Below are 13,688 nucleotides of genomic sequence, written 5' to 3' on the forward strand. Positions count from 1 at the left end.
TAGCTTTTTTTGATCGCTGGTTGCAATTAATATCTAAAAATAATATTGTTAGCAGAGGATGTTTCCATCCATAGACCTCTGGGTTATGGGCCCAGCATGCTTCCGCTGGGACACTCTGTTTTCAGCCCCCTGAGAAACTACCTCAACAATCTCTGGCTTGGGAGTCAGTTTTTTAGGCATCCATCGACCTCTGGGTTATGCAGTTTTATATTTCGTTTGCTGTAAACAAACTGGATAGAAGAGGATGGTTTCGATCCATAAATCACTGGGTTAACTGCCCAGCATACTTCCACTTCATCACTCCACTTTAAGGGCACCCCAAAATAATACTTGAACTCACAATACATGGATTAGGAGGCCAGTTTCTTAGGCCACTGTGGCACTGTGTGATCAGCATGACCTATACGAACTGATAGAAGCAGATAAAAAAAAAGATCACGAAGGGCACAGAGAGATGCCCATGAAAGTATCCTTTTTTTAATCCCTATTTGCACTTCATTTCTAAAAATACAATGGCTTCAACATCTTTGTTACATGAACTCTCTTCTTCTTTCCCAAACTGCCTTCATCCACCCCAGATGGACTCGAACCCACAATCCCTGGCTTAGAAGGCCAGTGCCTTATCCATTAGGCCACTGGGGTACTTGCCAAAAACTACCTTGATAGCAGAGAGTGTTTCGATCCATCGACCTCTGGGTTACGGGGCCATCACGCTTCCGCTGCGCCTCTGTAATCAGTGTGACCTATACAAACTGACAGAAGCAGTCAAACAAAGAATCACAGAGGGACTGAGACATGCCCATGAAATTATGCTATTTTTATTTATGTTTGCAATTAATTTCTAAAAATAAAAATGGATTGCAGAGGATGGTTTCGATCCATAGACCTCTGGGTTGTGGCCCAGCACGCTTCCCGCTGGGACACCTCTGCTTTCATCCGCCACTGATAAGACTTACACTCACAATCCCTGGCTTGGGAGGCCAGTTTTTTAGGCCACTGGGGCATGGTGTAATCAGCATGACCTATACGAACTGATAGAAACAGTAAAAAAAATTGAATGACGAAGGGCACTGAGACATGCCCATGATATTTAGCTTTTTTGATCGCTGGTTGCAATTAATATCTAAAAATAAATATTGTTAGCAGAGGATGGTTTCCATCCATAGACCTCTGGATTATGGGCCCAGCATGCTTCCGCTGGGACACTCTGTTTTCAGCCACCCCTGAGAAGACTTAACTCACAATCTCTGGCTTGGGAGGTCAGTTTTTAGGCATCCATCGACCTCTGGGGTTATGGCAGTTTTATATTTCTGTTTGCTGAAACAAACTGGATAGAAGAGGATGGTTTCATCCATAAATCACTGGGTTAACTGCCCAGCATACTTCCACTTCATCACTCCACTTTAAGGCACCCCAAATAATACTTGAACTCACAATACATTGGATTAGGAGGCCAGTTTTCTTAGGCCACTGTGGCACTGTGTGATCAGCATGACCTATACGAACTGATAGAAGCAGATAAAAAAAAAGAATCACGAAGGCACAGAGAGATGCCCATGAAAGTATCCTTTTTTTAATCCCTATTGTGCACTTCATTTCTAAAAATACAATGGCTTCAACATCTTTGTTACATGAACTCTCTTCTTCTTTCCCAAACTGCCTTCATCCACCCCAGATGGGACTCGAACCCACAATCCCTGGCTTAGAAGGCCAGTGCCTTATCCATTAGGCCACTGGGGTACTTGCCAAAACCTACCTTGATAGCAGAGAGTGATTTCGATCCATCGACATCTGGGTTACGGGGCCATCACGCTCCCGCTGCGCCTCTGTAATCAGTGTGACCTATACAAACTGACAGAAGCAGTCAAACAAAGAATCACAGAGGGAACTGAGACATGCCCATGAAATTATGCTATTTTTTTATTTATGTTTGCAATTAATTTCTAAAAATAAAAATGGATTGCAGAGGATGGTTTCGATCCATAGACCTCTGGGTTAGGGGCCCAGCACGCTTCCGCTGGGACACTCTGCTTTCATCCGCCACTGATAAGACTTACACTCACAATCCCTGGCTTGGGAGGCCAGTTTTTTAGGCCACTGGGGCATGGTGTAATCAGCATGACCTATACGAACTGATAGAAACAGTAAAAAAAATTGAATGACGAAGGGCACTGAGACATGCCCATGATATTTAGCTTTTTTTGATCGCTGGTTGCAATTAATATCTAAAAATAAATATTGTTAGCAGAGGATGGTTTCCATCCATAGACCTCTGGATTATGGGCCCAGCATGCTTCCGCTGGGACACTCTGTTTTCAGCCACCCCTGAGAAGACTTAGACTCACAATCTCTGGCTTGGGAGGTCAGTTTTTTAGGCATCCATCAACCTCTGGGTTATGGCAGTTTTTATATTTCTGTTTGCTGAAAACAAACTGGATAGAAGAGGATGGTTTCGATCCATAAATCACTGGGTTAACTGCCCAGCATACTTCCACTTCATCACTCCACTTTAAGGCACCCCAAAATAATACTTGAACTCACAATACATGGATTAGGAGGCCAGTTTCTTAGGCCACTGTGGCACTGTGTGATCAGCATGACCTATACGAACTGATAAAAGCAGATAAAAAAAAACAATCACGAAGGGCACAGAGAGATGCCCATGAAAGTATCCTTTTTTTAATCCCTATTTGTGCTTCATTTCTAAAAAAACATTAGCTTCAACATCTTTGTTACATGAACTCTCTTCTTCTTTCCCAAACTGCCTTCATCCACCCCAGATGGGACTCGAACCCACAATCCCTTGCTTAGAAGGCCAGTGCCTTATCCATTAGGCCACTGGGGTACTTGCCAAACCTACCTTGATAGCAGAGAGTGATTTCGATCCATCGACATCTGGGTTACGGGGCCATCACGCTTCTGCTGCGCCTCTGTAATCAGTGTGACCTATACAAACTGACAGAAGCAGTCAAACAAAGAATCACAGAGGGAACTGAGACATGCCCATGAAATTATGCTATTTTTTATTTATGGTTGCAATTCATTTCTAAAAATAAAAATGGATTGCAGAGGATGGTTTCGATCCATAGACCTCTGGGTTACGGGCCCAGCACGCTTCCGCTAGGACACTGTGCTTTCATCCGCCACTGATAAGACTTACACTCACAATCCCTGGCTTGGGAGGCCAGTTTTTTAGGCCACTGGGGCATGGTGTAATCAGCATGACCTATACGAACTGATAGAAACAGTAAAAAATTAGAATGACGAAGGACACTGAGACATGCCCATGATATTTAGCTTTTTTTGATCGCTGGTTGCAATTCATTTCTAAAAACAAAGATTGTTAGCAGAGGATGGTTTCCATCCATAGACCTCTAGGTTATGGGCCCAGCATGCTTCCGCTGGGACACTCTGTTTTCAGCCACCCCTGAGAAGACTTAAACTCACAATCTCTGGCTTGGAGGTCAGTTTTTTAGGCATCCATCGACCTCTGGGTTATGGCAGTTTTTATATTTCTGTTTGCTGAAAACAAACTGGATAGAAGAGGATGGTTTCGATCCATAAATCACTGGGTTAACTGCCCAGCATACTTCCACTTCATCACTCCACTTTAAGGCACCCCAAAATAATACTTGAACTCACAATACATGCATTAGGAGGCCAGTTTCTTAGGCCACTGTGGCACTGTGTGATCAGCATGACCTATACGAACTGATAAAAGCAGATAAAAAAAAAGATTCACGAAGGGCACAGAGAGATGCCCATGAAAGTATCCTTTTTTTAATCCCTATTTGCACTTCATTTCTAAAAAAACATTAGCTTCAACATCTTTGTTACATGAACTCTCTTCTTCTTTCACAAACTGCCTTCATCCACCCGAGATGGGACTCGAACCCACAATCCCTGGCTTAGAAGGCCAGTGCCTTATCCATTATGCCACTGGGGTACTTGCCGAAACCTACCTTGATAGCAGAGAGTGATTTCGATCCATCGACCTCTGGGTTACAGGGCCATCACGCTTCCGCTGCGCCTCTGTAATCAGTGTGACCTATACAAACTGACAGAAGCAGTCAAACAAAGAATCACAGAGGGAACTGAGACATGCCCATGAAATTATGCTATTTTTTATTTATGGTTGCAATTCATTTCTAAAAATAAAAATGGATTGCAGAGGATGGTTTCGATCCATAGACCTCTGGGTTACGGGGCCATCACGATTCCGCTGCGCCTCTGTAATCAGTGTGACCTATACAAATGGACAGAAGTAGTCAAACAAAGAATCACAGAGGGCACTGAGACATGCCCATGAAATTATGCTATTTTTTATTTATGTTTGCCATTCATTTCTAAAAATAAAAATGGATTGCAGAGGATGGTTTCGATCCATAGACCTCTGGGTTATGGGCACAGTACGCTTCCGCTGGGACACTCTGCTTTCATCCGCCACTGATAATACTTACACTCACAATCCCTGGCTTGGGAGGCCAGTTTTTTAGGCCACTGGGGCATGGTGTAATCAGCATGACCTATACGAGCTGATAGAAACAGTAAAAAATTAGAATGACGAAGGGCACTGAGACATGCCCATGATATTTAGCTTTTTTTGATCGCTGGTTGCAATTAATTTCTAAAAATAAAGATTGTTAGCAGAGGATGGTTTCCATCCATAGACCTCTGGGTTATGGGCCCAGCATGCTTCCGCTGGGACACTCTGTTTTCAGCCACCCCTGAGAAGACTTAAACTCACAATCTCTGGCTTGGAGGTCAGTTTTTTAGGCATCCATCGACCTCTGGGTTATGGCAGTTTTTATATTTCTGTTTGCTGAAAACAAACTGGATAGAAGAGGATGGTTTCGATCCATAAATCACTGGGTTAACTGCCCAGCATACTTCCACTTCATCACTCCACTTTAAGGCACCCCAAAATAATACTTGAACTCACAATACATGGATTAGGAGGCCAGTTTCTTAGGCCACTGTGGCACTGTGTGATCAGCATGACCTATACGAACTGATAAAAGCAGATAAAAAAAAGATTCACGAAGGGCACAGAGAGATGCCCATGAAAGTATCCTTTTTTTAATCCCTATTTGCACTTCATTTCTAAAAAAACACTAGCTTCAACATCTTTGTTACATGAACTCTCTTCTTCTTTCCCAAACTGCCTTCATCCACCCCAGATGGGACTCGAACCCACAATCCCTGGCTTAGAAGGCCAGTGCCTTATCCATTAGGCCACTGGGGTACTTGCCGAAACCTACCTTGATAGCAGAGAGTGATTTCGATCCATCGACATCTGGGTTACGGGGCCATCACGCTTCTGCTGCGCCTCTGTAATCAGTGTGACCTATACAAACTGACAGAAGCAGTCAAACAAAGAATCACAGAGGGAACTGAGACATGCCCATGAAATTATGCTATTTTTTATTTATGGTTGCAATTCATTTCTAAAAATAAAAATGCATTGCAGAGGATGGTTTCGATGCATAGACCTCTGGGTTACGGGCCCAGCACGCTTCCGCTGGGACACTGTGCTTTCATCCGCCACTGATAAGACTTACACTCACAATCCCTGGCTTGGGAGGCCAGTTTTTTAGGCCACTGGGGCATGGTGTAATCAGCATGACCTATACGAACTGATAGAAACAGTAAAAAATTAGAATGACGAAGGGCACTGAGACATGCCCATGATATTTAGCTTTTTTTGATCGCTGGTTGCAATTAATTTCTAAAAATAAAGATTGTTAGCAGAGGTGGTTTCCATCCATAGACCTCTGGGTTATGGGCCCAGCATGCTTCCGCTGGGACACTCTGTTTTCAGCCACCCCTGAGAAGACTTAAACTGACAATCTCTGGCTTGGGAGGTCAGTTTTTTAGGCATCCATTGACCTCTGGGTTATGGCAGTTTTTATATTTCTGTTTGCTGAAAACAAACTGGATAGAAGAGGATGGTTTCGATCCATAAATCACTGGGTTAACTGCCCAGCATACTTCCACTTCATCACTCCACTTTAAGGCACCCCAAAATAATACTTGAACTCACAATACATGGATTAGGAGGCCAGTTTCTTAGGCCACTGAGGCACTGTGTGATCAGCATGACCTATACGAACTGATAGAAGCAGATTAAAAAAAAGAATCACGAAGGGCACAGAGAGATGCCCATGAAAGTATCCTTTTTTTAATCCCTATTTGCACTTCATTTCTAAAAATACAATGGCTTCAACATCTTTGTTACATGAACTCTCTTCTTCTTTCCCAAACTGCCTTCATCCACCCGAGATGGGACTCGAACCCACAATCCCTGGCTTAGAAGGCCAGTGCCTTATCCATTAGGCCACTGGGGTACTTGCCGAAACCTACCTTGATAGCAGAGAGTGATTTCGATCCATCGACCTCTGGGTTACGGGGCCATCACGCTTCCGCTGCGCCTCTGTAATCAGTGTGACCTATACAAACTGACAGAAGCAGTCAAACAAAGAATCACAGAGGGAACTGAGACATGCCCATGAAATTATGCTATTTTTTATTTATGGTTGCAATTCATTTCTAAAAATAAAAATGGATTGCAGAGGATGGTTTCGATCCATAGACCTCTGGGTTACGGGGCCATCACGATTCCGCTGCGCCTCTGTAATCAGTGTGACCTATACAAATGGACAGAAGTAGTCAAACAAAGAATCACAGAGGGCACTGAGACATGCCCATGAAATTATGCTATTTTTTATTTATGTTTGCCATTCATTTCTAAAAATAAAAATGGATTGCAGAGGATGGTTTCGATCCATAGACCTCTGGGTTATGGGCACAGTACGCTTCCGCTGGGACACTCTGCTTTCATCCGCCACTGATAATACTTACACTCACAATCCCTGGCTTGGGAGACCAGTTTTTTAGGCCACTGGGGCATGGTGTAATCAGCATGACCTATACGAGCTGATAGAAACAGTAAAAAATTAGAATGACGAAGGGCACTGAGACATGCCCATGATATTTAGCTTTTTTTGATCGCTGGTTGCAATTAATTTCTAAAAATAAAGATTGTTAGCAGAGGATGGTTTCCATCCATAGACCTCTGGGTTATGGGCCCAGCATGCTTCCGCTGGGACACTCTGTTTTCAGCCACCCCTGAGAAGACTTAAACTCACAATCTCTGGCTTGGAGGTCAGTTTTTTAGGCATCCATCGACCTCTGGGTTATGGCAGTTTTTATATTTCTGTTTGCTGAAAACAAACTGGATAGAAGAGGATGGTTTCGATCCATAAATCACTGGGTTAACTGCCCAGAATACTTCCACTTCATCACTCCACTTTAAGGCACCCCAAAATAATACTTGAACTCACAATACATGGATTAGGAGGCCAGTTTCTTAGGCCACTGTGGCACTGTGTGATCAGCATGACCTATACGAACTGATAAAAGCAGATAAAAAAAAAAATCACGAAGGGCACAGAGAGATGCCCATGAAAGTATCCTTTTTTTAATCCCTATTTGCACTTCATTTCTAAAAGTACAATGGCTTCAACATATTTGTTACATGAACTCTGTTCTTCTTTCCCAAACTGCCTTCATCCACCCCAGATGGGACTCGAACCCACAATCCCTGGCTTAGAAGGCCAGTGCCTTATCCATTAGGCCACTGGGGTACTTGCCAAAACTTACCTTGATAGCAGAGAGTGATTTCAATCCATCGACCTCTGGGTTACGGGGCCATCACGCTTCCGCTGCTCCTCTGTAATCAGTGTGACCTATACAAACTGACAGAAGCAGTCAAACAAAGAATCACAGAGGGAACTGAGACATGCCCATGAAATTATGCTATTTTTTATTTATGTTTGCAATTAATTTCTAAAAATAAAAATGGATTGCAGAGGATGGTTTCGATCCATAGACCTCTGGGTTAGGGGCCCAGCACGCTTCCGCTGGGACACTCTGCTTTCATCCGCCACTGATAAGACTTACACTCACAATCCCTGGCTTGGGAGGCCAGTTTTTTAGGCCACTGGGGCATGGTGTAATCAGCATGACCTATACGAACTGATAGAAACAGTAAAAAAAATTGAATGACGAAGGGCACTGAGACATGCCCATGATATTTAGCTTTTTTTGATCGCTGGTTGCAATTAATATCTAAAAATAAATATTGTTAGCAGAGGATGGTTTCCATCCATAGACCTCTGGATTATGGGCCCAGCATGCTTCCGCTGGGACACTCTGTTTTCAGCCACCCCTGAGAAGACTTAAACTCACAATCTCTGGCTTGGGAGGTCAGTTTTTTAGGCATCCATCGACCTCTGGGTTATGGCAGTTTTTATATTTCTGTTTGCTGAAAACAAACTGGATAGAAGAGGATGGTTTCAATCCATAAATCACTGGGTTAACTGCCCAGCATACTTCCACTTCATCACTCCACTTTAAGGCACCCCAAAATAATACTTGAACTCACAATACATGGATTAGGAGGCCAGTTTCTTAGGCCACTGTGGCACTGTGTGATCAGCATGACCTATACGAACTGATAGAAGCAGATAAAAAAAAAGAATCACGAAGGGCACAGAGAGATGCCCATGAAAGTATCCTTTTTTTAATCCCTATTTGCACTTCATTTCTAAAAATACAATGGCTTCAACATCTTTGTTACATGAACTCTCTTCTTCTTTCCCAAACTGCCTTCATCCACCCCAGATGGGACTCGAACCCACAATCCCTGGCTTAGAAGGCCAGTGCCTTATCCATTAGGCCACTGGGGTACTTGCCAAAACCTACCTTGATAGCAGAGAGTGATTTGAATCCATCGACATCTGGGTTACGGGGCCATCACGCTTCCGCTGCGCCTCTGTAATCAGTGTGACCTATACAAACTGACAGAAGCAGTCAAACAAAGAATCACAGAGGGAACTGAGACATGCCCATGAAATTATGCTATTTTTTATTTATGTTTGCAATTAATTTCTAAAAATAAAAATGGATTGCAGAGGATGGTTTCGATCCATAGACCTCTGGGTTAGGGGCCCAGCACGCTTCCGCTAGGACACTCTGCTTTCATCCGCCACTGATAAGACTTACACTCACAATCCCTGGCTTGGGAGGCCAGTTTTTTAGGCCACTGGGGCATGGTGTAATCAGCATGACCTATACGAACTGATAGAAACAGTAAAAAAAATTGAATGACGAAGGGCACTGAGACATGCCCATGATATTTAGCTTTTTTTGATCGCTGGTTGCAATTAATATCTAAAAATAAATATTGTTAGCAGAGGATGGTTTCCATCCATAGACCTCTGGGTTATGGGCCCAGCATGCTTCCGCTGGGACACTCTGTTTTCAGCCACCCCTGAGAAGACTTAAACTCACAATCTCTGGCTTGGGAGGTCAGTTTTTTAGGCATCCATCGACCTCTGGGTTATGGCAGTTTTTATATTTCTGTTTGCTGTAAACAAACTGGATAGAAGAGGATGGTTTCGATCCATAAATCACTGGGTTAACTGCCCAGCATACTTCCACTTCATCACTCCACTTTAAGGCACCCCAAAATAATACTTGAACTCACAATACATGGATTAGGAGGCCAGTTTCTTAGGCCACTGTGGCACTGTGTGATCAGCATGACCTATACGAACTGATAGAAGCAGATAAAAAAAAAAATCACGAAGGGCACAGAGAGATGCCCATGAAAGTATCCTTTTTTTAATCCCTATTTGCACTTCATTTCTAAAAATACAATGGCTTCAACATCTTTGTTACATGAACTCTCTTCTTCTTTCCCAAACTGCCTTCATCCACCCCAGATGGGACTCGAACCCACAATCCCTGGCTTAGAAGGCCAGTGCCTTATCCATTAGGCCACTGGGGTACTTGCCAAAACCTACCTTGATAGCAGAGAGTGATTTCGATCCATCGACATCTGGGTTACGGGGCCATCACGCTTCCGCTGCGCCTCTGTAATCAGTGTGACCTATACAAACTGACAGAAGCAGTCAAACAAAGAATCACAGAGGGAACTGAGACATGCCCATGAAATTATGCTATTTTTTATTTATGTTTGCAATTAATTTCTAAAAATAAAAATGGATTGCAGAGGATGGTTTCGATCCATAGACCTCTGGGTTAGGGGCCCAGCACGCTTCCGCTGGGACACTCTGCTTTCATCCGCCACTGATAAGACTTACACTCACAATCCCTGGCTTGGGAGGCCAGTTTTTTAGGCCACTGGGGCATGGTGTAATCAGCATGACCTATACGAACTGATAGAAACAGTAAAAAAAATTGAATGACGAAGGGCACTGAGACATGCCCATGATATTTAGCTTTTTTTGATCGCTGGTTGCAATTAATATCTAAAAATAAATATTGTTAGCAGAGGATGGTTTCCATCCATAGACCTCTGGGTTATGGGCCCAGCATGCTTCCGCTGGGACACTCTGTTTTCAGCCACCCCTGAGAAGACTTAAACTCACAATCTCTGGCTTGGGAGGTCAGTTTTTTAGGCATCCATCGACCTCTGGGTTATGGCAGTTTTTATATTTCTGTTTGCTGAAAACAAACTGGATAGAAGAGGATGGTTTCGATCCATAAATCACTGGGTTAACTGCCCAGAATACTTCCACTTCATCACTCCACTTTAAGGCACCCCAAAATAATACTTGAACTCACAATACATGGATTAGGAGGCCAGTTTCTTAGGCCACTGTGGCACTGTGTGATCAGCATGACCTATACGAACTGATAGAAGCAGATAAAAAAAAGAATCACGAAGGGCACAGAGAGATGCCCATGAAAGTATCCTTTTTTTAATCCCTATTTGCACTTCATTTCTAAAAGTACAATGGCTTCAACATATTTGTTACATGAACTCTGTTCTTCTTTCCCAAACTGCCTTCATCCACCCCAGATGGGACTCGAACCCACAATCCCTGGCTTAGAAGGCCAGTGCCTTATCCATTAGGCCACTGGGGTACTTGCCAAAACCTACCTTGATAGCAGAGAGTGATTTCGATCAATCGACATCTGGGTTACGGGGCCATCACGCTTCCGCTGTGCCTCTGTAATCAGTGTGACCTATACAAACTGACAGAAGCAGTCAAACAAAGAATCACAGAGGGAACTGAGACATGCCCATGAAATTATGCTATTTTTTTATTTATGTTTGCAATTCATTTCTAAAAATAAAAATGGATTGCAGAGGATGGTTTCGATCCATAGACCTCTGGGTTAGGGGCCCAGCACGCTTCCGCTGGGACACTCTGCTTTCATCCGCCACTGATAAGACTTACACTCACAATCCCTGGCTTGGAAGGCCAGTTTTTTAGGCCACTGGGGCATGGTGTAATCAGCATGACCTATACGAACTGATAGAAACAGTAAAAAAAATTGAATGACGAAGGGCACTGAGACATGCCCATGATATTTAGCTTTTTTTGATCGCTGGTTGCAATTAATATCTAAAAATAAATATTGTTAGCAGAGGATGGTTTCCATCCATAGACCTCTGGGTTATGGGCCCAGCATGCTTCCGCTGGGACACTCTGTTTTCAGCCACCCCTTAGAAGACTTAAACTCACAATCTCTGGCTTGGGAGGTCAGTTTTTTAGGCATCCATCGACCTCTGGGTTATGGCAGTTTTTATATTTCTGTTTGCTGTAAACAAACTGGATAGAAGAGGATGGTTTCGATCCATAAATCACTGGGTTAACTGCCCAGCATACTTCCACTTCATCACTCCACTTTAAGGCACCCCAAAATAATACTTGAACTCACAATACATGGATTAGGAGGCCAGTTTCTTAGGCCACTGTGGCACTGTGTGATCAGCATGACCTATACGAACTGATAGAAGCAGATAAAAAAAAGAATCACGAAGGGCACAGAGAGATGCCCATGAAAGTATCCTTTTTTTAATCCCTATTTGCACTTCATTTCTAAAAATACAATGGCTTCAACATATTTGTTACATGAACTCTCTTCTTCTTTCCCAAACTGCCTTCATCCACCCCAGATGGGACTCGAACCCACAATCCCTGGCTTAGAAGGCCAGTGCCTTATCCATTAGGCCACTGGGGTACTTGCCAAAACTGATCTTGATAGCAGAGAGTGATTTCGATCCATCGACCTCTGGGTTACGGGGCCATCACGCTTCCGTTGCGCCTCTGTAATCAGTGTGACCTATACAAACTGACAGAAGCAGTCAAACAAAGAATCACAGAGGGAACTGAGACATGCCCATGAAATTATGCTATTTTTTATTTATGTTTGCAATTAATTTCTAAAAATAAAAATGGATTGCAGAGGATGGTTTCGATCCATAGACCTCTGGGTTAGGGGCCCAGCACGCTTCCGCTGGGACACTCTGCTTTCTTCCACCACTGATAAGACTTACACTCACAATCCCTGGCTTGGGAGGCCAGTTTTTTAGGCCACTGGGGCATGGTGTAATCAGCATGACCTATACGAACTGATAGAAACAGTAAAAAAAATTGAATGACGAAGGGCACTGAGACATGCCCATGATATTTAGCTTTTTTTGATCACTGGTTGCAATTAATATGTAAAAATAAATATTGTTAGCAGAGGATGGTTTCCATCCATAGACCTCTGGGTTATGGGCCCAGCATGCTTCCGCTGGGACACTCTGTTTTCAGCCACCCCTGAGAAGACTTAAACTCACAATCTCTGGCTTGGGAGGTCAGTTTTTTAGGCATCCATCGAACTCTGGGTTATGGCAGTTTTTATTTTTCTGTTTGCTGAAAACAAACTGGATAGAAGAGGATGGTTTCGATCCATAAATCACTGGGTTAACTGCCCAGCATACTTCCACTTCATCACTCCACTTTAAGGCACCCCAAAATAATACTTGAACTCACAATACATGGATTAGGAGGCCAGTTTCTTAGGCCACTGTGGCACTGTGTGATCAGCATGACCTATACGAACTGATAGAAGCAGATAAAAAAAACAATCACGAAGGGCCCAGAGAGATGCCCATGAAAGTATCCTTTTTTTAATCCCTATTTGCACTTCATTTCTAAAAATACGATGGATTCAACATCTTTGTTACATGAACTCTCTTCTTCTTTCCCAAACTGCCTTCATCCACCCCAGATGGGACTCGAGCCCACAATCCCTGGCTTAGAAGGCCAGTGCCTTATCCATTAGGCCACTGGGGTACTTGCCAAAACTGATCATGATAGCAGAGAGTGATTTCGATCCATCGACCTCTGGGTTACGGGGCCATCACGCTTCCGCTGCGCCTCTGTAATCAGTGTGACCTATACAAACTGACAGAAGCAGTCAAACAAAGAATCACAGAGGGAACTGAGACATGCCCATGAAATTATGCTATTTTTTATTTATGTTTGCAATTAATTTCTAAAAATAAAAATGGATTGCAGAGGATGATTTCGATCCATAGACCTCTGGGTTAGGGGCCCAGCACGCTTCCGCTGGGACACTGCTTTCATCCGCCACTGATAAGACTTACACTCACAATCCCTGGCTTGGGAGGCCAGTTTTTTAGGCCACTGGGGCATGGTGTAATCAGCATGACCTATACGAACTGATAGAAACAGTAAAAAAAATTGAATGACGAAGGGCACTGAGACATGCCCATGATATTTAGCTTTTTTTGATCACTGGTTGCAATTAATATGTAAAAATAAATATTGTTAGCAGAGGATGGTTTCCATCCATAG

The 13,688-nt window shown here is 43.3% G+C and overlaps 10 non-coding genes across 10 annotated transcripts; all 10 read right to left on the reverse strand.

Annotated features, from left to right (window-relative positions):
• Positions 1-1,667: 1,667 nt before the first annotated feature.
• On the reverse strand, positions 1,668-1,740 carry trnar-ucu (transfer RNA arginine (anticodon UCU)). The gene has a single exon. It is a non-coding gene; the product is annotated as a tRNA-Arg (tRNA).
• A 1,032-nt stretch (positions 1,741-2,772) lies between these two features.
• Positions 2,773-2,845, reverse strand: trnar-ucu (transfer RNA arginine (anticodon UCU)). Its single transcript has one exon. It is a non-coding gene; the product is annotated as a tRNA-Arg (tRNA).
• A 2,327-nt stretch (positions 2,846-5,172) lies between these two features.
• trnar-ucu (transfer RNA arginine (anticodon UCU)) lies at positions 5,173-5,245 on the reverse strand. Its single transcript has one exon. It is a non-coding gene; the product is annotated as a tRNA-Arg (tRNA).
• Positions 5,246-6,274: 1,029 nt separating this feature from the next.
• On the reverse strand, positions 6,275-6,347 carry trnar-ucu (transfer RNA arginine (anticodon UCU)). The gene has a single exon. It is a non-coding gene; the product is annotated as a tRNA-Arg (tRNA).
• Positions 6,348-7,573: 1,226 nt separating this feature from the next.
• On the reverse strand, positions 7,574-7,646 carry trnar-ucu (transfer RNA arginine (anticodon UCU)). Its single transcript has one exon. It is a non-coding gene; the product is annotated as a tRNA-Arg (tRNA).
• A 1,031-nt stretch (positions 7,647-8,677) lies between these two features.
• trnar-ucu (transfer RNA arginine (anticodon UCU)) lies at positions 8,678-8,750 on the reverse strand. The gene has a single exon. It is a non-coding gene; the product is annotated as a tRNA-Arg (tRNA).
• A 1,030-nt stretch (positions 8,751-9,780) lies between these two features.
• Positions 9,781-9,853, reverse strand: trnar-ucu (transfer RNA arginine (anticodon UCU)). Its single transcript has one exon. It is a non-coding gene; the product is annotated as a tRNA-Arg (tRNA).
• A 1,030-nt stretch (positions 9,854-10,883) lies between these two features.
• trnar-ucu (transfer RNA arginine (anticodon UCU)) lies at positions 10,884-10,956 on the reverse strand. Its single transcript has one exon. It is a non-coding gene; the product is annotated as a tRNA-Arg (tRNA).
• Positions 10,957-11,987: 1,031 nt separating this feature from the next.
• Positions 11,988-12,060, reverse strand: trnar-ucu (transfer RNA arginine (anticodon UCU)). Its single transcript has one exon. It is a non-coding gene; the product is annotated as a tRNA-Arg (tRNA).
• A 1,030-nt stretch (positions 12,061-13,090) lies between these two features.
• Positions 13,091-13,163, reverse strand: trnar-ucu (transfer RNA arginine (anticodon UCU)). Its single transcript has one exon. It is a non-coding gene; the product is annotated as a tRNA-Arg (tRNA).
• Positions 13,164-13,688: the final 525 nt, after the last annotated feature.

This window comes from Salmo trutta, unplaced genomic scaffold, assembly GCF_901001165.1.
Source record: "Salmo trutta unplaced genomic scaffold, fSalTru1.1, whole genome shotgun sequence".
Classification (NCBI taxonomy): domain Eukaryota; kingdom Metazoa; phylum Chordata; class Actinopteri; order Salmoniformes; family Salmonidae; genus Salmo; species Salmo trutta.